Source organism: Prionailurus viverrinus, chromosome X (assembly GCF_022837055.1).
Source record: "Prionailurus viverrinus isolate Anna chromosome X, UM_Priviv_1.0, whole genome shotgun sequence".
Taxonomy (NCBI): domain Eukaryota; kingdom Metazoa; phylum Chordata; class Mammalia; order Carnivora; family Felidae; genus Prionailurus; species Prionailurus viverrinus.
Window position 1 is genome coordinate 3,366,603 of NC_062579.1, and position 25,898 is coordinate 3,392,500.

General features: G+C 48.4%; 1 protein-coding gene across 2 annotated transcripts in view; it reads left to right on the plus strand.

Moving 5' to 3' along the window:
* Nucleotides 1–25,898, plus strand: part of TBL1X (transducin beta like 1 X-linked) — a 234,053-nt gene that overhangs the window by 79,020 nt on the left and 129,135 nt on the right. For both annotated transcript variants that reach the window (XM_047843777.1, XM_047843778.1), the window contains one exon: nucleotides 6,088–6,161. The gene's annotated coding sequence lies outside the window, so the exon portion shown is untranslated. The remainder of the gene's footprint in view (nucleotides 1–6,087; nucleotides 6,162–25,898) is intronic.

Here is a 25,898-nt window from a genome sequence, read left to right on the forward strand (position 1 = left end):
TATGGTAACCACTGGCCACATGTGACTATTTGTACTTTAATTAAAAATTAAAAAAAACTTACTTTTAAAAAAAACTTTTAAATGTTTATTTGTGAGAGAGAGAGACAGAATGCGAGTGGGGGGAGGGGCAGAGAGAGAGGGAGACAGAGAATTGGAACAGTCTCCAGGCTTCCAGCTGTCAGCACAGAGCCCGATGAGGGGCTCGAACCCATGAACCGTGAGATCATGACCTGAGCCAAAGTCGGATGCTTAACCAACTGAGCCACCCCAGGCATCCCACGCAGGTGTCCCAAAATTAAATAAAATTTAAATGTCAGTTCCTCAGACACACTAGCCAGACATTTCAAGTGCTTATTAGTATCTACATGCAGCTAATGAATACCTTATTGGTCAGTGAAGCTAGAGCGCAGAAAGTTCTATTACATAGACGAGAGATGGTTATTCAGATTTTTGCCTAAAGGTATTCCGAGGAAGAGAGTGTGGGAAAAAAAATACGATTTCACACCAGGTTACTAGAAAAGAGAATAAAAATTAAGCACATAAAGGGGTGCCTCGGTGGCTCAGTCTGTTGAGCTTCCAACTTCAGCTCGGGTCATGATCTCACGGTCTGTGAGTTTGAGCCCCACGTCAGGCTCTGTGCTGACAGCTCAGATCCTGGAGCCTGCTTCAGATTCTGTGTCCCTCTCTTTCTGACCCTCCCCTGTTCATGCTCTGTTTCTCTCTGCCTCAAAAATTAACAAACATTAAAAAAAATTTTTTTTGAATTTAAAAATTAAGCACATAAAAAAATTATTACAGGAAAGCTAATTGTCATGTCATTTTGGAATATTAGAGGTAAAGGCAGTATCTAAGCAGTATCCTGGATTTAAAAGTCATGTGAAGGATCTAGAATCAAAATGATATCAGATTTCTTAATGACAACACTGGAAGATAGAAAAGAGACTGAGCAGGGCACCTGGGTGGCTCAGTTGGTTAGATGTCCGACTTGAGCTCAGGTCATGATCTCACAGTTTGTGAGTTCCAGCCCTACATTGGGCTCTCTGCTGTCAGCGCAGAACCTGCTTGAGATCCTCTGTCTCCCTGTCTCTTGGCCCCTCCCCGACTCGTACTCTGTCTCTATCAAAAATAAATAAACATTAAAAAAAAGAGGAAAGGAAAGAGCCTGAGCATAGAATTCTGTGCAAATAATGTTCACTCAAATTTTGAAGTCATGGGATGCCTGGGTGGCGCAGTCCGTTAAGTGCCCGACTTGGTCCCAGGTCATGATCTCGTGGTCTGTGGGTTCGAGCCCCCACGTCGGACTCTGCTGTCGTGACAGCTCGGAGCCTGGAGCCTGCTTTGGATTCTGTGTTTCCCTTTCTCTCTGCTCCTCTCCTGCTTGCACTCTGTCCTCTTCTCTCTCTCTCTCAAAAAATAAACATTAAAAACTTTTTTTAAAGAATTTTGAAGTCGTCTCTTCACAAGCTGTTAATTAAGGGTAGAATAAAGATATTTATACATATTCAGGATATAGGTAACATTTAGTTTTTACATGTCATTTTCCTGAAATCTACTAGAGAATGTGTCCGGCCAAAATGAGAGAGTAAACCTAAAACTGGGGAGAGTTGGGATCCTAGAAACAGAGATACAGTGTATTCTCAAGATGTTGTTATGGTTTCAAGGCATGAAGTCTATATAGCAGGCCTGATGCTGACAGTTACAGACTGGAGCCGAGGCAAGACATTTCAGAAGGTCTGATGTGTATTTGGGAGATATAGGGCTGATTGAGGAGGAAACACATAGAGGTGACAGGTTATCTGAGAATTGTGATCATGTGAAAAACTGAATCAAAAGATTGTGGACAGTGCTGGAAGAATTACCAAAGGATACAAAGAAAAAAAAAGAAAGAAAACTAAGAAAATAAAAACAAACACAATTAGTAACTCCAGGAAAACAAAAGGTTTGCATAAGAAAGGAATTGTAATCACACCATACTGCCCATTCCATTGTCAAAGTAATATCTGTCAAATACACATTTAACCAAAAACGATGACACTGTTGGGCAAATGTGGGCAGGTAAGCAGAGAATTGAGGGTGGGGATTTAAAAAAACCAAAATCCTTATGTGTATTTGAGAAAATCAAATAAATATTATCTGAAGGTGATAGGAAATATTATCAGCATGTCTTTTAGAAACAGGGAAGTCATACTAAGGATCACTGCCAGTAATTCCAACAGTTCTAAGATTTGCAAGTGGTTGCTTTGGGAAGTAGAATTGGGGATAGATGGCGCTATAAAAAGCTTGGGAGTAAAGAGAGGAGCCTTTTGCCTCACCTGTATTTTATTTTTTAAAACAATGTACATGTCGGGGCACCTGGGTGGCTTCGTCGGGTAAGCATGTGATTCTTGATCTAGGCTCAGGTCATGATCTCGTGAATTTGAGCCCCGTGTTGGGCTGTGTGTTGACAGCAGATTCTGTCTCTCTCTCTCTGCCCCTCTTCCCCCCTCAAAATAAAGAAATTTTTTTTAAACAGGCCAATTTGGAGTGGATTATGAGGATTGTTATTAAAAAAACATAAAACAGTGTACATGCATTATTTTGAAAGGGATAAAAATGCTTTGGAACATGGAAGTATATAGGATGTATCTGCTATAAAATTATAGAAATCTTAGTGTGGTCAGCCTTGGCAGGATTGATATTTCAGCCAGATAATTCTTTGCTAAGAAGGGCTATCCCGAGTGCTTTACTAGATGGTACTAACATTCTTCCTCTGGTCTCAACAACCAGAAATGCCCAGTGTCCCGTGGGAGACAGCCCCGTTTGAGAACCACTGCTTTAAAGGATTTAAAAACTGTTATTGAATGAATTTGTGGCAATACATAAAAATGCTATTCGGTATCAGTAATGCAGGAAACAACAGCTTCGTTACACAGAACTTGAACCCCGTAGCAAATGAAGTGTTCGCAGTTCTCTGGTTCCTCCTGCCAACGCCCGGCTTAGCCCCTGGCTCTCGGCCCGGTTAACTCAGGGCTCACTAAAAAAAGAAAGGGCTCAGGAGGAAATGGCAGCTTCTTTGTCATGCTCAGTGGCCTCTGAAAACATAGTTGACATTTTTTGCATTGTTTTCCCGATGGCACAACTTGAATTTCTCTGGGGTGCAAATGTTAATCATTATGGCAACTTTGGGACAACTTGGCAGCCTTTGGATGTATTTCTGTGGTCAGTTGGCTGCGGGACAGACAGACACACACATTCTTCCCCCCTGTGCATCCCCCCACCTCCTCCGGCATCCCTGTGCAGCGCTCTTGGTTCAGTTCTTTGCAAGTGTTTTCCCTGAGAATTTACAAAGGAAGTCAACAGGAAAATGGTTCCTCAGATTTTTTGATGTGGATAAAACCTCATAAATAATTTAATGCCCTCATTTCACAGCCGAGGAATCTGTGGTCCAGGGAGAGTTGCTTATAATTAATTAGGAGCAAAGTGAGACCTGTAAATCTGCCCTTCTCCCCCCCCCCCCAACTTTCCTTCCCCACTCCCCTTCTCCCTCTTTCAGTACAATGTGTGTGCACAGTAATACTGTGGGATGAAGACAGAACAGGGTAGGAAAACGGATCAGGCATCTGGCAAGTTGCGTTAGCAATTTTCACACAGTCAAGGGCTCTGAGCGCCGTGCACCGGGGGCCTGAGTGCTTGTAAGCTTAGAGAAAACGGAAAAGAGAAGTGGTTGGCTCGTCCAGGGTGCCCCTGGCTCCTGCTTGGGCAGAACTGTGTGGCTTGTGTGGAATTTTGGAGTCGCCCCCTCCCCCCCCCCACCCCCCCCCGGGAGTGTGCCATCCGCGGAGCCACCTTACCCCGGTGGCCACCTCTTCCCCATGCGGGACAGGGCGGCCCCATTCTGGCATCCTGGCGCCTTGCTACACACATCCTCTTTCCCAGCACCCCGAGAGTGCTTGTGACCCCAAGGCCCTCTGGCCTGCACCTGTTGCCTCCAGCACCACTCAAGCTGCAGCCCTTTTCTTTTCCTCCTCGCCTGGCGTCTTGGGCCGACAGGGATTTTGCTGCCTCCAGGAAGCCTCTCCGGATTTCTTCCATGGGGCGAGCGTGGGCAGACAAGACAGTGTGGTTGCTTGTCATCCCGTCCTCTGCAGTCCTCCTAGTCTTCCAGCTCAGTGGCAGTTATTTGTTAGTCCCTCCGTGATTTTTGAGAGCGGTCTGTCCCTAGACGCCAGGGACCCCACACCGCCCAAGATTTCCTCCTAGTTCTCTGCACTCTCCTCTCTCACTGACAGCCCCTTCTGTCAGGGTTCCATCCACACCATGCGGTCTGTAGACCAGTGGTTCTCAGCAGGGCACTTGTGCCCTCCGGGGGGACGCCTGGTAACAGCCAGGGTCAGCTTGGGTTAGCACAGCAGAGGGGGCGGGGCGTGTGGATTGCCACCTGCATCTGACACGGGGAGTCCAGGCGTGCGGCTCAGGGCACAGAGCAGCCCCAACAACAGTGACCTGACCCACAATGACCGCGGTGCCCGGGGCGAGAAACCCTGTTTGGGGCACTCCCATTCAGGCCCATAGGTTTTGAAGGTCATGGTCGTGGGGTGAGTTCCAGACTTAACTCTGCAACTGTGATGTCTCCTGCTTGCTCGGGCGGGTGTGCTTAACTACCTCGTTCACAGTCCACTGAGAGACGGAATAGCATTTCACCGCATCACATACAGAAAGTCTCCATTTTCCTCTCCTCAGTCCCGCGTCCCAGGAAATGGTACCACCTTCCAAGTTGTGGCCCAAACCCTGAACCCGGAAGTCATGCTGGGTTCTTTTGTCCCGTCCCCATCATGCATGCTTCCCGCCCCTCCCCCTCGCACGTCCTCTAGGTCAGAATGTCTTCGAACCTGACACACTCTCTCCGTTTCACGATCATCTTTCCTGCCAGCACGGTGCCGGCCACGAGCGGCTCTGCTGATCAGGAGCTTCTCTGGAGTTCGTTCTAGGCATGACGGGAGCCCCCGGAGAGTTTTTTAAATAGCAGGAGGGTCAGATTTTCTTTTCTCATGAAGCCTGGTACTGGCTGAAGAATAAGGTAGTGGAGCTTGTGTAGGATCAATTTCTTTTTTTTTTTTTTTAACGTGTCTTATTTTGAGAGAGAGAACGAGCGAGGGAGGGACAGAGAGAAAGGCAGAGAATCGTAAGCAGACTTTACACTACCCGTGCAGAGCCTGATGCAGGGCTCGATCTCACAAGCCAGGAGATCATGAACTGAGCTGAAACCGAGCCTTGGATGCTTAATCAACTGAACCACCCAGGCGCCCCAGATCAGTTTCCTTTCCATGGGCTACAGAGCCCTCTGGGACTTGGGACCTGTTATTACTTAACCTCTGGCGCCCAGCCTGGCAGACTTCTTCCCTCTTGGCCAAGATCATTCTCACCACAGGACAGTTGCACTTGCTGTGTGTGCAGCCTGGCCTCCCTCCCCCGCGCTCACGTGCTCCCTCCTCCAAGAATGCTGCCCCAGGCCCCACCAGAACTCTGGTGACTCTGTCCCGACACCAGCTGGGGTTTCCGTAGTTCTGTCATCCGAAATGATCTTGCTGTCCGTTTGCTTTGTTTATTGTCCCTGCTGTTCCATCCTCACATTCCCCCCTTTCCACTGCCAGGTTGGGGACACCCCACAAGACCCATGTGTCTCTAAGACCGGAGTGGCGCCGAGCGCTGTTTCCGTCTTCCACAAGGCCGAACGGCAGTTGTTGTCAGGAGAAACTTTCTGACTTGGGCTAAACCTGGAAACACCTGCGTTTTCACTTAGCTTGTTTTTGGAGGGTAGAGAAGAACGTGTCTGGTAAGAGCCGAGTCGATTTTTCAGTTACTGAAATTCCCTGGTGATGTGATCGTAATTGGTTCTGCAATAATGAACGTTTTGAACGGATCCGTGTGAACAGTGTCATCGTGTGCTTTAAAGAGGGGAGGGAGCCTAAGATTCACCCTTGGCTCTTGTGTGGCATTGGACACAGTTAGTATTTCGGTTTTGCCATAGCCCCGATTCACATACCTGCTGGCCTCGAGCGGTCTCTGCGTGGATGCTTTTGCCTTACTTTGCGTGTTTTTCATTGACAGGTAACCGAAGACAGAAAGCGGGCCTCAGAATAAACCCTCGAAGGAAGAAGGGATTTGCCTACATTTGGCTCTGAGTAAGTGAAATTGTAAAACGGATTGTTTATTATGTGATAAATATCCTGTCCACCTCTCCATATTTTCTGTGCTTAAAAATGAAACGGTACTGCACTGGCTCTGAGTATGGGAACGCGGTGATGTCTCAGGATTTCTTGTAACAGGTGATTTTGCTAGCACAGAAAAAATATGTCTGCATAACACTTCTTTTTTTTTTGTTTAGCTTCTGGAAGTCAGAAATTTTAGGAAACAGAAACGGAGGTCATTATTAAAACGTGTGCGCTTTTGCGAGAAGCCTCGTTTCTGCTGTTCTCTAGCACACGCTTTTGAGGTACTTAATTTGTCCTTAGAAGGCTGATTTACAACAAACAGTGGCTTTTGACTCTTTGTCTGCCACAGGCTCCCTTAGGCTTATTTGCTCTTCTCAGAAAGTGTCTGGAAGATGACGGGCTACCGACGGGCTACTTGAGGACCAGCCAGCATTTTCCATAAAATCCTTGCTTGGGCACCACTCTGAGGCAGCCTGGCCTGTGACGTAGGCCCCCGCGGGGCTGATTTCCTTCATTCTGAGCCCTGCCTGGACTGTCGTTAGAGCAGAGAGAATCCCCGGTCACTTAGAACGGGGCCTTGTGGGGTCTGGAACTGTCATCTTGGCTCCTGTAACGCATCCAGTTCACAAGAAGGCCTAATTCCCGCTTGAGTCAAGACGGTCCTTTCCAGCGCACTTTGTATGGAAAATCTTTCACCTCCGGGAGGACCGTGCTTGGGATCTGTTCCTTCTGGAGTATTGCAGAGTCTACACAGAGGTGTGAGATGGGTCTTGTTCTGGGGGGTAAGCATTACAGGTGCATGAAGTGGGGGGTGCGACACAAAGGCATGGTATGGACGGGCGGCCCTGGGATGGTGTAGACGGTCCCTGCTGAGCGAATTCTGAGGAATTGTACCGGCATGTGCCAGAGCACCGAGGAAGGCTGGACCTTCCTCCTGGAGGGGAGACTCCAGGTGGGCTTGGTGACGGGAGGAGTTTGGACGCAGACTGAAGAAGTATGTTCTGGATGGGGGACCGAGTCTGTGGGCAGAGGTGAGGAGCCAGGAACAAGAAAGCTTTCTTTTCTTATTTTTTTTCATTGGAGAAAGTTGATAGATCAGGCTGGTGGAATTGAGGGGGTGGTGGAGGAACAGAAAGGGCGTGAACTTTGTACGTACCCCTGCGTACAGAATATTCCGAGGAGACTTGCGGTAGAACTCCCGTCTCGTATCTGCCTGGACACATGTGCGGAATGCGAGCCCATCGGTATCAGAGGGACGCCCTGTGGCCTGAAAGAACACCAGGGGTGACCCCCACGGGGAGGAAGGAACAGTAAATTGTGACGAAATACCTCAAAAAGCACCTACTGGGTGCCAGATGGTGCCAGTTTTTGGTAACCACTTTATCGAGAGAATCCACACAGGTGACCGTTGACTCACCGAAAGCGTGCGGTTCCGCAGTTTTCCGGTGTATACCCGGGGTTGTGCGCCCAGCACTACAGCCTGTAGCTGGAGCCTTGCATGGACTGTTGTCACAGTGTCGCTCGCTGTTGCCGCGTCCCCGTGTCCCTGGCAGGCAGCTGGCTACTTCCTGTGTTGGCACATTCACGCGTTCCTGGGTGTGAAGAGAGCCCTGTGGGGTGTGTTCTTTGTGTCTGACTCCTGACTCAGCGGACTGTTTTCTTTTTCTTTAAAAAAATTTTTTTTAATGTTTTATTTATTTTTGAGAGAGAGAGAGAGAGAGAGAGAGAGAGAGAGCGAGTGGGGGAGGGTCACACAGAGAGGGAGACGCAGAATCCGAAGCAGGCTCCAGGCCCTGAGCTGTCAGCACACAGCCCGACGCGGGGCTCAAACCCACAAACCTGAGAGATCATGACCTGGGCCTAAGTCAGACACTCAACCGACTGAGCCACCCAGGTGCCCCAGCAGACCGTTTTCGACGCTCACCTGTGTTGTCGCACGTGTCTGTCCTTCATGCCGTTTTATAGCCAAGTACTATTCCGTTGTATGAATAGACCACATTTTGTTTATCCGTTCATCCATCAGACAGTTATCTTGAAAGCTTCTATTCTGAATTAATGTTCAACTTGGCAAGAAGTTGCGAAAAACAGTACGGTGAGTTCCAGAGTATTCTCCCCGCCTTCCGCCTTGCATCTTCCTGAGCTCTCACAGGAGGAAATGGGGGTTGGCACTGTTGACTCAGATGCACGCCGTCCGTGGACCTCACCAGTCGTCACGTGCACTTGTGCGTTTGTGTGCGTGTGCGTGCTTGCGTGGACCGCGCATGGAATGTCCTCACACCTGTGCGTGCAGCCGCTGGTGAGTCTGACGCAGACGCGGAACCGTTCCATCACCAGGAACGCTCCTCGTGATACTCCTTTATGTCACCCTCTCCAGCGCCTGGCAGCCACTGGGTTCTCCATGTGTACAATTCTGTCACGTCGAGAGTGTTACATACACGGCATCTGGCCTTGGGAGACTGCCTTCGTTCACTCCGCCTCAGGCCCTGGACAATGCAATCGAGTTGTGGGTGTTAACAGCTCGTGCCTTTGAAAAAGTTTTTTTTAGTGTTTGATTTTGAGAGACAGAGCATGAGCTGGGGAGGGGCAGAGAGAGAGAGAGACAGACAGACACACACACACACATACACACACACACACACACACACACACACAGAATCGGAAGCAGGCTCCAATCTGTCAGTACAGACCCCAATGTGGGGCTTGAACCCACGGACCGTGAGATCATGACCTGAGCTGAAGTCGGACGCTTAACCGACTGAGCCACCCGGTTGCCCCTCCGTGGGCATTCCTGCCTCCCCCTCTCCTTCCCTCACTCGTCCTCCCTGTCCAGAGCCTGGAAGTGATCGAGGACCCCGAAGTACTCACTGTTTGCTTTTGGGCTGTATTCTGTTTGCCCACTGGAGAGAGAGAGAGAGAGAGAGAGAGAGAGAGAGAGAGAGAGAGAGAGAGAGTGTGTGTGTGTGTGTGTGTGTGTGTGTGTGTGTCTGTGTGTGTGTGTTGGGCTTACTCTAAACGCTTGCCTTGGGCTTTCTCCTTTTTCTCGGATTGCTGTCCTTTTTGAGGTCTAAGTCATGGGATGGGCGACCAATTCCCACCAGTTCCTTTTTATTCAGACAATCTAAGGAGGGCATAGTGGCCCAGGTAGTTGTAATCAAAGAGCGCCACGGCTCGGAGAAATGGTGCCGTGGAGCCTGAAAGGGTGGTTACCTGTTCGCATAGATTAGAAGTGGACATTGAAGTAGGGACGAGATAGGGCCTCTGGTGTGTGTCACCTGGGCCGTGCACCATGTTGCAGACTAACCCACCTATGGGGGTTTTCACACTCAACTTGGTGAAGGTGGTGCCCCTGAGGGGACTTTCAGTGGGTTTAGGGGGTGCTGGGGTAGAGTGGGGTGTTGCTGATCCATTGTATCAAAAGCAATAAAGCTTCACAGGTGCCCTGGGAACCATAGCTTCTTGATTTAAAGGTATCAGTTCCGTGTGGATAATTGGGCAGGACAGTTGCCTTGTGTGGTCTCCAGCTGATGAAGAGTCCTCGGTGGGGTGCTGTTGGATAGCACGATTCAGCTTTCCGTTCTGCCTTTCAATCTGCAGTTCAGATTTACTTAGTGTTCTTTCCTTTCAAACCACATTTGTCTTCACCTGCTTTCTCAAATGCCCAGAACACACACGCAAAGCCACGTAGACGCTGCCTCCAGGTTATCAGGAAAGCTGCTCTCTTGTGAGAAGCTGGGTATTCCTTTCGTCTTAAGCCCAAGCAGACTGGGAAAAGTGTGCCGTCTTCCCAACTAAGGGATTGAAAGTCTAGTGAGTTTCTTCATGGTGGAATTTTGACTCACATGGACGTTAATTAAGTTCTTGATGAGCTAAACTCAAGAATAAACTCTTGAACTTGGATTTAGATTCTGGGTGTAACATGGCTAAGAAAGGTCCTCAAAATGATGAAAGAATTCCTTCGTTTCTGACAAAACTCTACTCTTCTGTCTCTTGTAATAAATCAAAGTATGTTGTTTTTCTTAATGGTTCCACTATAACCCTTAATGTTCCCAAGTGTCTCTCCGTTTAGGACACTGCTTGTCAACTAGAGTGCCCCCCCGCCCCCCAGGGGACACTTGACAAAGTCTGGAGACATATTTTTCAGGACTGGGGTGTGCGTGGGTGGGATATTGACCTCTAGAGAGTAGGACTCGGATGCTGTTAACGTCCTCCAGCGCACGGGACAGCCTCCCTCCCACCCTCCCACACCAAAGAGTTGTCTGGCTCAGATATCGATAGTATGGAGGTTGGCTGGTGTGGGATATGACCCAAAACTGTGCATATGTAAATTGTCGCCCTCTGTCTTCTTCACAGTATGACTATCAGTGTGCTTATGGGTGTGAAGTATCGTGGTGAGGAGTTACACTTTCAGCTCTCCTACTGTGACTCCAACACTCAATATAACTACAAATTTGGAAAAGAATAAGGTTATAGCCACAACTGCGATTCCTAAATAATGTTTCTCTTTGCGTTAAGAAACACAGTTAAGACAACATGATCGTATGTGTAATTCATAGGCATCAAATCTGTTTAACTTCATTTAACTTATAATCTATCAAGGAAAATAATTTGTGTAATTTGTGATTTCTTTATGGTCAGGAGGAATTCTGAATTTATTACTTAGAATAATTATGTAATTTTTCAAATTCCCCACCTTTATAAGACCTCTGTATGCACAGTTAGCAGATTTTTAATGGATTTTTATTTTAGCAGATTTTTATTTTATTTTCAACATGAAAATACTCCCCTACAAAAAGACTATAATGGAAAGGTCATGCTTTGCTTAATACCTATTTAAGTCAGATTTACAAAGGATTCTTTTTTATTGTGATGAAATACACGTGACGTATAATTTACTATCTTAACCTTTTTTTTTTTTTGAAAGAGCTTGTGTGATTGAAGGGAAGTCAGAGAGTGAGAGAAAGTATCCTTTTTTTTTTTTTAAAGGTTATTTTGAGAGGGAGCGCATGAAAAGGGGAGGGGCAGAGAGAGAGAGGGAGAGACAGAATGCCAAGCAGTCTCCACACTGTCAGCGCAGAGCCCGTCTCAGGGCTCAAACTCACAAAGCGTGAGATCATGACCTGAGCCCAAATCAGGAGTTGAATGTTTAGGGGTGCCTGGGTGATTCAGTTGGTTAAGCGTCTGACTTCAGCTCAGGTCATGATCTCGCGGTTCATGAGTTTGAGCCCCACATCGGGCTCTGTGCTGACAGCTCAGAGCCTGGAGCCTGTTTCAGATTCTGTGTCTCCTCCTCTCTCTGCCCCTCCCCTGCTTACACTCTTCTCTTTCTCTCTCAAAAAGAAACATTAAAAAAAAAAAAAGAGTGGGACGTTTAACCCAGTGAGCCACCCAGGCACCCCAGTCTTAACCATTTTTGAGTTTCATCTCAGTGTTATTAAGTTCACATTGTTGTGTAACTTTTGTCATCTTCCCAAACCAAAACTCTGAGCCATTAAACCCTGAATCCCAGTTCCTCGCTGTAGCCCCTCACCCACCATTCCACTTTGTGTGTCTACAGATTTGCCTGTTCTAGGTACCTCTATAAGAGGAATCAGACAGTATTTGTCTTTTCGTGTCTGGTTTATTTCAGTCAGTATAATATCTCCCAGGTTCATCCATGTTCTGGCAGGTGTCGGAATCTCCTTCCTTTTCAACGCTGAATGATATTCCTTTGTGTATAGAGACCACATTTTGTTTATCTGTTCATCCATCGTTGGGCGGTTGAGTGGTTTACAAAGAAATACTTTGAAGTTGAATCCATTATGTCTGGACCATCACTGTTTTTTAGACATAGTAAATGGGGACACCTGGGTGGGTCAGTCCATTGAGCATTCGACTCTTCAACGTTTATTTATTTATTTTTTATTTTTGGGACAGAGAGAGACAGAGCATGAACAGGGGAGGGGCAGAGAGAGAGGGAGACACAGAATCGGAAACAGGCTCCAGGCTCTGAGCCATCAGCCCAGAGCCCGACGCGGGGCTCGAACTCACGGGCCGCGAGATCGTGACCTGGCTGAAGTCGGCCGCTTAACCGACTGCACCACCCATGCGCCCCGAGCATTCGACTCTTGATTTCAGCTCAGGTCATGATCCTAGGGTTGTGGGATCCAGCCCTTTGTTGGGCTTGGAGCCTGTTTAGGGTTTGGTTTTGTTTTCTTTCTTTCTTTCTTTCTTTCTTTCTTTCTCTCTCTCTCTCTCTCTCTCTCTCTTTCTCTCTCTCCCCCTCTCCCCCCTCCCCCCTCTCTCCCTCTCTCCCCCCCCCTTTCTCTGTTTCTCTCTCTCTCCCTCCCTCCCTCCCTCTCTCCAACTCTTTCCCTTCCTTCCTCTCTTTCTCTCTCTCTTTCCCTACCCAGCCTGCCCCTCTCCCCTGCTTGCACTGGCTCTCTCTCACTTTCTCTCTTAAGAAAAACAAAAAAAAGTAGACATAGCAAACGATTCTGGTTGGTGTGTGCTGAAAGCGTGTTGTACCCACACAGAAAATGCCACAGCTTCCCTCATGCACGTCCTCAGGTGCAGTTAAGACAACATTCTACTATTTTGGGAACTGCAGTTGACCCTTGAATACCCAGGTCTGAACTGCGCCGTCCACTTAGACGCGGATTTTTCTAAATACAGTGCCGTCTTGTAAATCTATTTTCTTTTCCATGTGATTTTCTTATATTTTCTTTTCACCACCTTACTTTAAGGATATAGTATGTTGGGGGTGGGTGCCTGGGTGGCATGGTCAGTCAAGTGTCCTGACTCTTGGTCTCGGGTTGGATTATGATCTCACGGTTTGTGAGTGCAGACCCCACATGAGGCTCTGCTCTGATGGTGTGGAGCCTGCTTGGGATTCTTTTGTTGTTGTTGTTAATTTTTTTTTAATGTTTACTTAATTTTAAGAGAGACAGAGCACAAGCACGGGAGGGATGGAGAAAGAGGGAAGCACAGAATCTGAAGCAGGCTCCAGGCTCTGAGCTGTCAGCCTAGAGCCTGACACGGGGCTCAAACTCACGCATGGCAAGATCATGACCTGAGCCAAAGTCGGATGCTCAACCACCTGGGCCACCCAGATGCCCCACCTGCCTGGGATTCTGTGTCTCCTTCTCTGTGCCCTTCCCTACTTGTGTGCTCACTCACGCTATCTCTTTCTGTCTCTCTTCTCTTCTGTTCTATCTCTCTCTCTCTCTAAGTGACTAAACATTAAAAAATTTTTTAAATAAAAAAAAAACACAGTATGTTGGCACCTGGGTGGCTCCATTGGTTAAGCTTCCAACTCTTGATTTTGGTCAGGTCATGTTCTCAGGGTTTGGTTTGTGAGATCAAGCCCCTCGTCAGACTCCGAGCTGACAGTGTGGAGCCTGCTTGGGATTCCCTGTCTCCCTCTCTCTCTGCCCCTCCCCTGCTCACGCTGTCTCAAAATAAACTTTTCTTTAAAAAAAAAAATACAGTATGCAATGTGTATCACATACAAAATATGTATAAATCGAGTGTTGATGTTAATGGATAAGGCTCCTAGTTAACGGTAGGCTGTTCATTTTGGGGAGTCAGAAGGTTTACACAGATTTTCAGCTGTGAGGGGTGGGTGTCCCTACCCCCTGAATTGCTCAAGGGTCAGCTGCCCTCTTCTGAGATGACTTCATACGTTTGTCCCATGTGTTTCTTTATTCCCTTAGCTTCCAAAGGAGAGAGCAGTGAGTGAAAGAAGTATTTCACACAGTAGAAGTGTCCAGAGAGGTACCCACACCCTTCGACTTCCCGCTGTGCTCTCTTGAAATGAGATCTCTTTCCTGCCTCCCTCCCTCCCCTCGCGTGCCTCTGGCCACAACTCTCTTTGACAAGTAACCGTCCGCCAACAGTCCCTGAATGGCATTTCTTCTTCCCACCTCCTGGGACCTCACTTCTCTGCAAAAGTATAAACTTTGGCTCTGTGCGTGTCAACTTCTGAGGCCCTTTGCAATCAGCACGTTGAAGTCTTTACGTGAAAAGAGTTTTGGTTATTCTGCCGTGTGGTGTCTGTAGTTGAAGCATCGTCTGTGAAAATTGGCGTTCTGACTTTGGGATGTGACTCTGTCCCCGCATATTATCGCAGTACTTAATCCTAAACCACCTGCTCTTTACTTAACAGGAGTATCGTTCACCTGTGATGAGTTTATAACTTTATTTAGATGCAGCAATCAGAATGAGTTTCTTTTGACGTTGTGGTGCAAAGTAGGGCGGCAGAATTGCTGCCGATTTATCTGTTCATTTGTTCTGCAGATAATGAGTGCCTTCTGAGCGCTGGGTGCCAGGGTTGGAGCAGGACGGTTCCTATGGCTGCACACCAAAGATTCGATTTCGTTTTTGGTTGGGGGTGGAAAACGTAGCGGGCGAGCACGGAGCTCCGTGAAATAGTTGAAAACCTGTCACACAGTCTGTAGTATCTGTAGCCGTTTGCCTTACAAAACAAAGTGCTTTGGTGGCGTTTCTGAGTTCTTCAAAATGCACGTCCACTTTTTTATTTCGAACTGATGGAATTAGACGGTTATCCACTTGCCGTTTCGTAAACCTAAAGAAAAGCTTCCTTTGTGAGGCAAGTCCTCCTAGCAGGAGGGCTTTCTGGCTAAGACCGTGGGCTGCATTTCTTGTTTATGTTACATTGCTGATTCATTTTCAGTCTGATTTAAAATTTAATTTATGGTTTCTTTATCAAATTAATTACATTATTGGGTGCTTTTGTGATTTCACGGAGCTCACCGCATTTGATAGCAGTAGAGGGCAGGGTGTATGACCTTTAGTAATTTTTCCACCCGTTTTAAAGACAGTTTTCTGTGTGACCACACAGTGTTTAGCTCACAAGGTACGTATTCCTTCAGACTCCAGATTTCAGTTACAAATACCACGTTTGCACCGAGCTCCCTTCCCAGTGTTTACTTACATAGAATATCGTCATTCCGTGCTCGGGAGCTATTTGTCTTTGTCAGCGGATGTAGGTAGAATATTAATCTCGTATGAAATTCAGATAAGGAGAGAACAGATGGATTTATGGCCCTTGAAACCTCTAAACTCTGCAGCTGTGGGGAGTTGTTAAGCTGTGAATAAAGAAATTCTGGACCGTGGCTAGCAAGGGCTGGCGTGACCCGATTGGTGCTGAACCCATCGCCCTGGGATAGGTTTCTCGTGGCACGTCTTCTCTGGTCTGGGGTTAATGCTGTCCTGCTGCGGTCCGGCCTTCCTGTGGGCCAAGAATGAGTTCTCAGCGGTGTCCTTCACAGGAGTCTCCTGGGATGCAGGCAGAGTTACTCCGGATCCCCAGAGGCAAAAACAAGTGGTCAGGTGTATTTCTTTCGTGGTTGAGGGGGGCCGTGTGTCGGCCGGGTACAGGTGCAGGAGAGGGCCAGCATCAAGGGGACACTCCCAGGCATCCTAGGACACGCACCCTGTCGCCTTCAGTGAGACTTCATCGAGAGGACAGAAGCACCTGCAGATCATTATGGGGGATACGGGGCCACGTCGGGATTTGAAAATGGCAGTGAAGTGATCGAGTTTGGGGATTGTTGCTTTGACTTCAGCTGATGCCCCGAGCACACCGCAAGATGATGCTTAGACGCAAGAAGGTCTGCTTGGTGATTTGCCTCCCGCGCCTGGGCTGGGACGCACTTTATGTAGAATTATGGAGGACAGGGGCCTCAGGTGAACGGGTAGGACCCATTGCCTCATCTGTCTCAGAGTCCCCAGCCAGAAAGACGTGTCCTGTCTAGAAAGTGCAGAAACAGTTCTGAAAACGTTATCTCTCTGTTGATACAAGCGAGTGAGTGTCCCCCGGCCACCAGCACCTCGTCACTTCATCGGAGTGGAAATGCCGTGTGCTGGGCTGTATTAACTGTCTAAAGATAAGTGAGCTTCATTAGTGTGTTCATCACGCACCCCTGTGCTAGGTGGGCCAGAACAACGTTAGCCAGAGGCAGTTTGTTCAACAGCTTTATTGACACATGGTTCACATACTGTCACATTCATTCATTTAAAGTATCTGATTTGATCGTGTTTGGTGTATTCGCAGAGTTGTACATCCTTCACCAAGATGTTAATTTTAGCGTATTTTCAACGCCCCTCGGAAGAAACCCTTAACAGTGGCTGCCCATTTCTTCCTCCGTGGCTCCTGGCAGCTGCTAGCCTGTGACCCTCAGGATTGACCAGTTTGGGACATTTTGTAGAAAGGGAATCATACTCTGTGTGGCCTTTCGTGACTTCTTTTACTTTGCATAATGTTTTCAAGGCTCATCCACGTTGTAGCACGTGTCAGTGATTCATTCCTTTTGCCACTCCGTCGTGTGCATTGACCCCGTTGTGTCTGTCTGTTCATCAGTTGACGGGCACTTGGGTGGTTTCCACCGTTTGACCACATGAATAATGCTACCCTGAACATTCCGGTGGAAGCTTTTGTGGGGATGTATGCAAGCTGGGATCAAGACGACCCAATGAACTGTTGGCTATCAGAATGATACAGGAAGGTTTTTAAGATGCAGCTTTACATTTTAAAAATTATTTTGATTATTGGGGTGCCTGAGTGGCTTAGTCGGTGGAGCGTCCAACTCTGGATTTCAGATTCCAGGGTCATGGGACAGACCCCTGCATCGGGCTCCACGCTGAGTGTGCAGCGTGGGTAAGATTCTGTCTCCCTCTGTCCCTCTCCCCTGCTCACACGCACGCTCTTTCTCCCTCTTAAAAAAAAAAAAGTTACTTTTATGATTTTAAGTTCTATGTGAGATAATTGTACTTTAAAGAAAATTTTTTTTTATTGTTGAGAGACAGACAAAGCGAGACAGAGTACAAGCAGGGGAGGAGCAGAGAGCGAGGGACACACAGAATCCGAAGCAGGCTCCAGGCTCTGAGCTGTCAGCCCAGAGCATGACGCGGGGCTCAAACCCGTGAACCGTGACATCATGACCTGAGCCAAAGTCAGACACTTAACCGATTGAGCCATCCATGCGCCCCAAGAGATAAGCGTACTTTTGTGTTTTGATCTTTTTGCCCCTAAGTCCTCTCAAAGCATAGCATAACAAAGCTGTTGCGTATTTAGTAGCTCATGTGTCCTTCACTGGGTTGGGTTGAACCCGTGGGCGTGAAAGTGCTCTGTGTAGGTCTGTGTGGCACCATATTTGCGCAGATGCCAGCGCTGTGAGAGGGGGTGCAGTGTCTAGAACAGGTTTCTAGATGGCAGACAGTTTCAGAAGACCGAAACTGGGGCCGGGTCGGTCGGAGGCGACGGGATTATGCAGTGAAATGAGGCAGGTCATTCACACGGGTCCACAGATCTTGCTTAGATGAGTAATTGAAGTAGGTGTCCACCCTTTGGCTGTTGCCCAAATTTGCAATTTTAGGCCAATCTAAATATTTCCAACTTTATACTTTTTTCATGTAAATTTAGAGTCAATGTTTTTTTCCTTGAATATATTGTACACCTGAAACTGATAGAACATCCTATGTCATACTTCAGTAAAAAATATAGATACATACATACATACACACACGCAATTCTTTTTTGTAAGTTTATTTATTTATACTGAGACAGAGACAGCACGCGTCGGGGAGCGCAGAGAGAGGGAGACAGAGAATCCCAAGCAGGCTCCATGCTGTCAGCACAGACCCTGACGCGGGGCTCAACCTCACGAAGCTGTGAGATTATGACCTGAGCTGAAACAAGGAGTTGGGTGCTTAACTAATTGAAACACCCAGGTGCCCCCCAAAACGCAGTGTGTAAAATTATGAGGTGAAGATCAAGTGGTCAGTTTGTAGAAATCCCAGATTTCTTTGAATAGCGTGACCTCGGCACAAAGAGAGTTTTTCTTATTTTCCCAAGTGTCAAGCCTCAACTGTGCGTGGTGTTAGTTTGAAGGTGCCCGCCAGTTGTTTTCCCGAGGTCTTCCAGAAGCTTGCACCGGTGTTAGGTCAGTGAAGAACTTCTCCGATAACGAAGGGTCGCCTCCAGCCGAATTGTCTGCGCCGAGATGGAACCATTCACATCCGCGTGTTCAGTGCGGTACCCACTAGCCACCTGGGACCCTAGAGCATTTGAAACGAGCCTCATGCACCCCAGGAACTGAGTTACGGGTTTTGTTTAGTTTTAATTCACCCAAGATTAAATAGCGCATGTGGCCAGGGGCCGCCCTGATTGAACAGGGAGGATGGTTTGGGAGCTTTGTCTGGTGCTGGAGTGCAGTGAGGCTCATGGTGGTGGTTTGAGACGGGGACGTGTTTGGAGAAACGCCGTACAAACTAGGTCTTTATTTTGGTGGGTACCTGGAAACCAAGGTGGCACCCGACCCCTTCAGAACAGGGACTCTCCAGTGCGTAGTTTTGCAGTCGTCGCCCCCACCCCTTCCCTGGACATCTGGCAGCGGTCTGGGGGGCATTTTGGATTGTCATAACTCAGAGGAGGGTGCTGGTGGCACCGAGTGCGTGGAGACCGGGGACTCTGTTCAGCCTCCCACAGTGCGTGGCAAAACAAAACTCCCTGCCTTTGCGTGGTTTTCTCTCAAATTGAATTTAGGGAAATGTGACCCTTAACTCTGCACGTTCACCAGCATAATGAGAGATAGCTGCAGTGCCCAAAGCAAGTTGGCTCACTCGCCTCTCCCAAAAGATGTAGAAAGCATTTGAAAAGGTCCTCTTTTGCAAGCCAGTCTTGGCAACCTTTGGCAGGAACAGAAACGATTCATTGGATAATTGCAAGGGAACCCAAACTTCCTGTTAAGTGATGCGGTGGAATTTGTAAGAGCGCTAACTGGTAAACCTGTCCCCAACACACACAGCAGTTGGAGGTGGTCCCCCACTTCCTGCCCCCCCCCAAACCAAGGGGCCGTTGTTAGAGGTAGCCCTAACCAGCCCTTGTCATGCTGAGAAACACGAGTGGTCAGCGTCGTAATTAGTAACACGTACATGTTTAAGCATTGAAACTGAAAATTCGATTCTGCCAAGCTGGAGCAGGGAGAGAAGGAACCCCCAGAGACGGGGGGCTGAAATGGGGCTGTGTTGGCCGTACGACGTGGGATGAGATGCTGCAATAAAACAAGCAGTGCCCTGTGCCTGAGGACAAATGGGTCGCCTGTGATAGGATGCGGGGGCGGCTTTGGCAGCCCGACCGTGCCCGGCAGAATGGACTTGAATTGGCCGTTTCTTTTCAGGATACTGCAGATAGTCCTGAGGAAGCTCGGATGGCTTGCCAAACAGATAATATTGATGCTGTTTTTACAAAATGAAGCCACGATGCTTGTATCCCATGGAAATGATTTTTATCCTATTTGCAAAAACCAGAGGTGTAAGTAGGACAGATGTGTCAGCAACTTAATAAGACAGTTGTCAAAGGAGTTAAATGGAAATCATTCAGAAAAATAAGCTCTCTGGCAAACCCAAAGCCCCAGGGGGATTTTGGATCTTATTTAATGTAAAATTCCTTGAAGCAAAGACTAGCAGGCGTTATGTTATGGTTCCAGGCAGTTTATTGTGTCCGGCCCCCCCCCCCCACCCCCCCGCCTAAATATTTGTGAAATGTGTGAGTTACTGTGTATGCTAACCATGGGAAGTAAAACCACAGACAGGGGGAGGGAGGTGTCGGATAAATTCCTTTTCAGCAGAGAATTGGAGCATCTCGTCCTAACCGAATCCGTCCCGACCACAGCGTGATGCGAGAAGCTGTGACAGATCCGAAACGTGCCGTGTTCCTGTCCGCCCTCAGTGCGCCGGGAAGCCCCGTCCACGGCATCCTCGCCCGCGCTGATCTGAAATTCGGTGCGATGGGAGCTTCCTGTCCCTGGCTGTGGGGTGGCACCTGTACTGTTTCCGGGGCGTCGATTGTACCTCTTTGACGGACCGGCCTTCACCTTTCGTGCCTGGACGCTCACTGAATAGGATCGGCAGGTGGGACGAGAGCAGTTACGTGGGCTCTCCCGTCCCACGCGTGAGCCGAGGACGGATACGCAAAGATGCCCTCTTGCGAGGCTGCGGGAGGAAGTGACGGCGAAGAGAATCGCTCAGATGCGGTTGTCGTGTTCCTTTATGCCGCCCAGGCTGTCCCCCACACGTTTGGGGACTCTGGGTCCAGCGGCTTAGATGTGGGGATCCCCGTGTGGCCACTCGTAGGGAAAATTCTTTGCTCTCAGCAAGCCCCGTGGGAGGCAGAAGTGGACGCTGATGTGGAAGAGAGGTGGGCGGGCGGGGGGGCGGATGCTGTTCTACAACTCGGCCTTCTCTCCGCTGTGGCGCGTTACCCCCGCTCTCTTCCTCCCCCGGGAGGAGGGCAGACCAGGGGCGCAGAGCGAGGGAAGCCAGAGAGCTGAGGGAGGCCGTAACTGGGTTCATGAAAATGAAGGGAGCCATGCTGGGAACCGGCTTTGATGCGAGTTAAAATCAGATACATCCTCGAACCGCTGTCACTATTACTGGTGGGACGCTTGTCCTTGCTGTTGGAGAATGATTGCACCATCTGTCTTGACTGCCTAGAAATTGCAACATACTTAAGTTAAAATTTTAAAGACCTCTGTTCTGTGAGGCCTGACGTTGTAATTGTTCAAAAAGATTTTTTTTTAATCTTCCCGAAAGGCCATCTGAGTGAATCCGATGAAAGTTGCATGCTTGTGGGACGCCTGGGTGGCTTAGTCTGTTGAGCGTCCGACTTTAGCTCAGGTCACGATCTCACAGTTCACAGGTTCGAGCCCCATGTCGGGCTCTGGGCTGACGGCTTAGAGCCTGGTGCCTGCTTCAGATTCTGTGTCTCCCTCTCTGTCTGCCCCTCCCCCACTCACACTCTGTGTGTCTCTCAAAAATCAGTAAACATTAAAAAAAAAATTAGGAAAAAAAAGGCAGAGTTCATACTTTGCCCCAGAACGTTCCAGGGATTGGGCTGTTCAGTGAGGATTTTTTAGGACTCTGGTTTTCACTGAAGGAGGATTTTTGCCCCCCGCCTCTGGACAACACTTGGTCGTGTCTGAGGATATTTTTGGTTGGCTCGATGGGGATGTGCTCCTGGCATCCAGTGGGCGCGGACCCTGGATGTTGGCCAAGGCCTTACATTGCTCAGGACGCCCCAGCCCAGAGGGCGATCCGGCCCCACACGGCGGGAGTGCAAAGCTGACAGACCGTGCTCTGCAGAACTTTCCTTTTGCTCCGTGCTCCAGGAAGGCTTGGCTGCCAGCACCTTGTGTTGTTGGGAGAGGATGAAGTCCCTGTGCTGTGCGGATGTGCAGGTATCCGGATTCTGAAAGGAAATTGGAGATGTGAGGGTCACATCCAAGGAAACCTAGTGCATGCGGAGCAAATCAGAGACCCCCTGAGAGCTGCTGGAGGCGGACCGCCCAGCCCAGCCAAGTCCTGTTTCTCTTTCGGTTCTTCATTTAGATGCTGCCCGGGCTTCTCCTGAGGGCTGCTGGCTCCAGGCTGCCCCTCCGATCTCATTTCTTTCCAGTGCGATTCAGGTGAAGCTGCGGGAGAATGTTCCCTGAGGAGGGATTCTGAGAATCAGGCCCGGCCTTCGCCAAATAGACGTATCAGGAAGCTTCACCGTCTTTCCCAGAGTGCGGCTAACTGGTTCCCACAGGGCCGTCCGCCTGGAGGCTGTGCGGTGGCTTCCATTGTGCAGGTTCAGTGTCGTAAGGTTGGCCGCCAGCGTGGTCACATCCCTCATTATTGCTACAGAACTGCCAGCTAATGTTTCCAGAGTGTTTTCCTAGTGGCTTTTTAAGTGTGATCCCCCCTTGTTAGGGTCCGATGGTTGGCCTTGGCCTACATCACAGGAATTTGGTCTGTAAGCCCATCAGGTCTTTGGAGGCAGTGTGCTGATGCTTGCCATTGGGAACCTAATTCCTGAAGGGGTGTAACCTTAGCAGAGGGCGGTATTTTCAGCGTGTTGATTCCATTGTCTCTGTTCCGGTGCTGCTGGTGGAGGGCACGTAAGAAAGGATCCCTGGTTTATACACACAGGTGTGCGTGTCGTTTATCCTTGTGAAGGGATGCATCTGAAGAAGTGCACGGGGACGCGAGCTTCCTGAATTGAGGATTCCTTCCAAGAAACTCGGTCGGGTGATGGCTCACCGTAGGTCAGCATGCGATAGCAGCTTTAATGAATGGGGTTCCGGTGTTTTTTGTCGTTTCTCTTTCGAAAAGGGTAGTGAGTAAAATGGATATTAACGTCGGACGCCTGGGTGGCTCAGTCGGTTAAGCCTGACTCTTGATTTCAGCTCAGGTCCCGATCTCATGGTTTGTGAGTTCGAGCCCTGCATCAAGCTCTGCACTGACAGCACAGAGCCTGCTAGGGGTTCTCTCTGTCTCCCTCTCCCTCTGCCCCTCCCCTGTTCGTGATCTCTCTCTCTCCCTCTCCCTCTGCCCCTCCCCTGTTCGTGATCTCTCTCTCTCCCTCTCCCTCTGCCCCTCCCCTGTTCGTGATCTCTCTCTCTCCCTCTCCCTCTGCCCCTCCCCTGTTCGTGATCTCTCTCTCTCCCTCTCCCTCTGCCCCTCCCCTGTTTGTGATCTCTCTCTCTCTCCCTCTCCCTCTGCTCCTCTCCTGTTCATGATCTCTCTCTCTCTCTCTCTCTCTCTCCCTCTCCCTCTGCCCCTCCCCTGTTTGTGATCTCTCTCTCTCTCCCTCTCCCTCTGCTCCTCTCCTGTTCATGATCTCTCTCTCTCTCTCTCTTTCTCTCTCTCCCCCTCTGCCCCTCCCCATTTGTGATCTCTCTCTCTCTCTCAAATAAACTTAAAACTATATGTGCAGATTATGTATGCACTCTTAGCCTGTTAATACGGAAATCATCAAAAACATACTCAAAGCGTATACAATATATCATATACTCCCACGTGCCCTTCACGCAGTTTCAGCCTCTGTCGGCATCTGTCCCTCACTTCTTTTTTTTTTTTTTTAATTAGGGCAACTTAAGGCAAATCTCAAAACACTGTGTCATTTCACCCATAAGTATTTTAGAGTATACCTTTAACATAGAAGGGGTATATATATATACACACACACACACACACACACACACACACACACACACATATATGTATGTATGTATATATATATAACACATGTATATAACACACATATATATAATATATATACACACGTATATAATACATATATATAATATATATATAATACATACACACACACACACACACACACACACACACACATACATGTATATAATACATATATATATTTCTCTGGCCACCATAGCCAATTACCACAAACTGGATGACTTAAAACAACAGAATTCATTCTGTCACATCTCAGGAGTTCAGAAGTCTGAAATCCAGGTGTTGGAAAGATTGGTTCCTTCTGGAGGCTCTCAGGAGGAATCTATTCCATGCTTCTCTCTCCACTTCTGGTCTTCAGGTGTTCTTGGCTCAGAGCCACATCATCCGGTCTCTGCTTCTGGCTCCATGTGGCCGCCTTCTGTGTGTCTGTCCCCAAATCTCTCCTTTCTGTTAGAAGATCCCAGTCATTGGATTTCAGGCCCACCCTAATCCAGGATGATCTCCACTTAATTTGATTCCATGTGCAAAAGACGTGATTTCCATGTAAGGTCACATTTGCAAGTCTTAGAGGTGAAAACCTTACCGTGAGTTTTCAGGGGACACAGTTCAACCCACTGTGGTGATTGTGTGGTTCCTGCCCCGATCTACCTGCACTGAATTGTTCTTCCTTAGTTAACACATTGGCTCCCAGAAATCTTTGCTGGGGCATGATAGGTGCATCACATGAACGGTTACCTTTGCGAGGTGCTTGGACCCACCATCCCATCCCTGGGAGGGAAGTGAGTGTATTTTCTCAGGGTCACAGCGCTTGTGAGCAGTGGGACAGGTAAGAACCCGTGTCTGGCTCCGGATCGAGCCAAGGAAACGGACCACGGTTGACCACACGGGCTGGTGAGAAATGCTTGCTTGAATCTTTAGAACATAAACTATATATTGGATGATTTTGTGTTTCTGTAAGGCTGTGCATACGCTCCTTTATATTTATTTTAAAAAGTTGTTGGTGCTCAGGGGCACCTGGGTGGCTCGGTCGGTGAAGCGTGTGACGTTGGCTCAGGTCATGATCTTGTGGATTGTGAGTTTGAGCCCCTTGTTGGGCTCCGTGCTGAGAACACAGATCCTTCTTCAATTCTCCGTTTCCCTCTCTCTCTGTTCGTCTTGCGTGTGCACATGTTCTCTTTCTCTCAAAAATAAACCTTTAAAAAAGCTTCTTTCAATCAACAGATAAGTAATTGTTGGTGCTTAAAAAATACAGTACCACCCCTGCCCTCCACGGCCTGACCCCAGTCTGCAATTTTGCTTTGCACCTGTCCGTTACCCACGGCCAACTGTGTTGACAGTAGGTCAAAGGTCAGTGATGGCCGGATGCTGTATCATTCACCTGACTCATCTCATCATGAGTATGTTGTCACCTCCCGTCATCACGAGAAAGGATGAATGCAATACAGTAAGGTCTTCTGAGAGACAGAGTACTGAGACCACACTCCCATAACTTTTATTGCAGTGTATTGTTATAATTGTCCCTTTTTCCATTGGTGTTGTTCCTGTCCTACTGTGCCTGATTTGCAGATTAAACTTCCCATAGGTATGCAGGCAGAGGACAAAGCATGTTGTCTCTCCAGGGGTCCACACCACCAGCCGTTTCTGGCACCCCCTTGGGGGATCTCAGAATGTATTCTTCGAGGATAAGGCGGCGGGGGCGGGGGGGGGGGGGTGGGTGGGGTGGGGTGGGGAGCTAATGTGCACTGTTTTAAAGTTTATTTATTTTGAAAGAGAGAGAGGATGTGCGAGTGGAAGCCGGGGAGAGGCAGAGAGAGAATGCTAAGCAGGCTCTGTGCTATCAGAGCAGAGCCCGAATTGGGGCTTGAACTCACGAAATGTAGGATCATGAGCTGAGCTGAAACAGAGTTGGACGTTCTACTGACTGAGCCACCCAGGTGCCCCAACACTATTTTTTAATTAAAGCTTTACATACATTTTTAGACCTTAAGGGCGCCTGGGTGGCCCACTTGCTCGAGCGTCTGACTTCGGCTCAGGTCGTGATCTGGCGGTTCGTGGGTCTGAGCCCTGCGTTGGGCTCTCCTCTGCTGACGGTGCGGAGCCTTCTTCATATTATCTGTCTTTCTCTTCCTCTGCCCCTCCCCCGCTAAATGCTCACTCTCAAAAATAAATAAACATTAAAAAAAGGAAAGACTTTAAGGATGTCTTTAGCGTATTTCTTTGTTTAAACGTGCTAAACCCAGCCATTCTTCTCATGTATACACCGCCCCGCGAGGACATCTGCAAGGGGCTTTCCGTGGCTTCCCCTTATTTTTCTGCCATCAAGATTGCAAACTGGTGCTTGCAGATAACCTGTCTGCTGGGGTAGTGCTGTGAGGTCTTAACGATGGTGCATCTACAATGTGTTTGTTCATAACTTCAGGTCATGTGGATTTTTTCTTTATTTTTATTACAACTTAAAAAAAAACTAATGTACTTTTTTTAAAGCAGTTTTCGGTTTACAGAAATCATTTGTTTTTTTTAAGTAGGCTCCGCACCCAGTGCGAAGCCCAGTGTGGGGCTTGAACTCACGACCCTGAAGACCTGGGCTGGGATCAAGAGTCGGACGCTTCACCGACAGAACCACCCAGGCGCCCCTCAGTTTTCTTTTTAATGGATGTGTTTATTGGCAGCGAACTTAGCCATCAACTT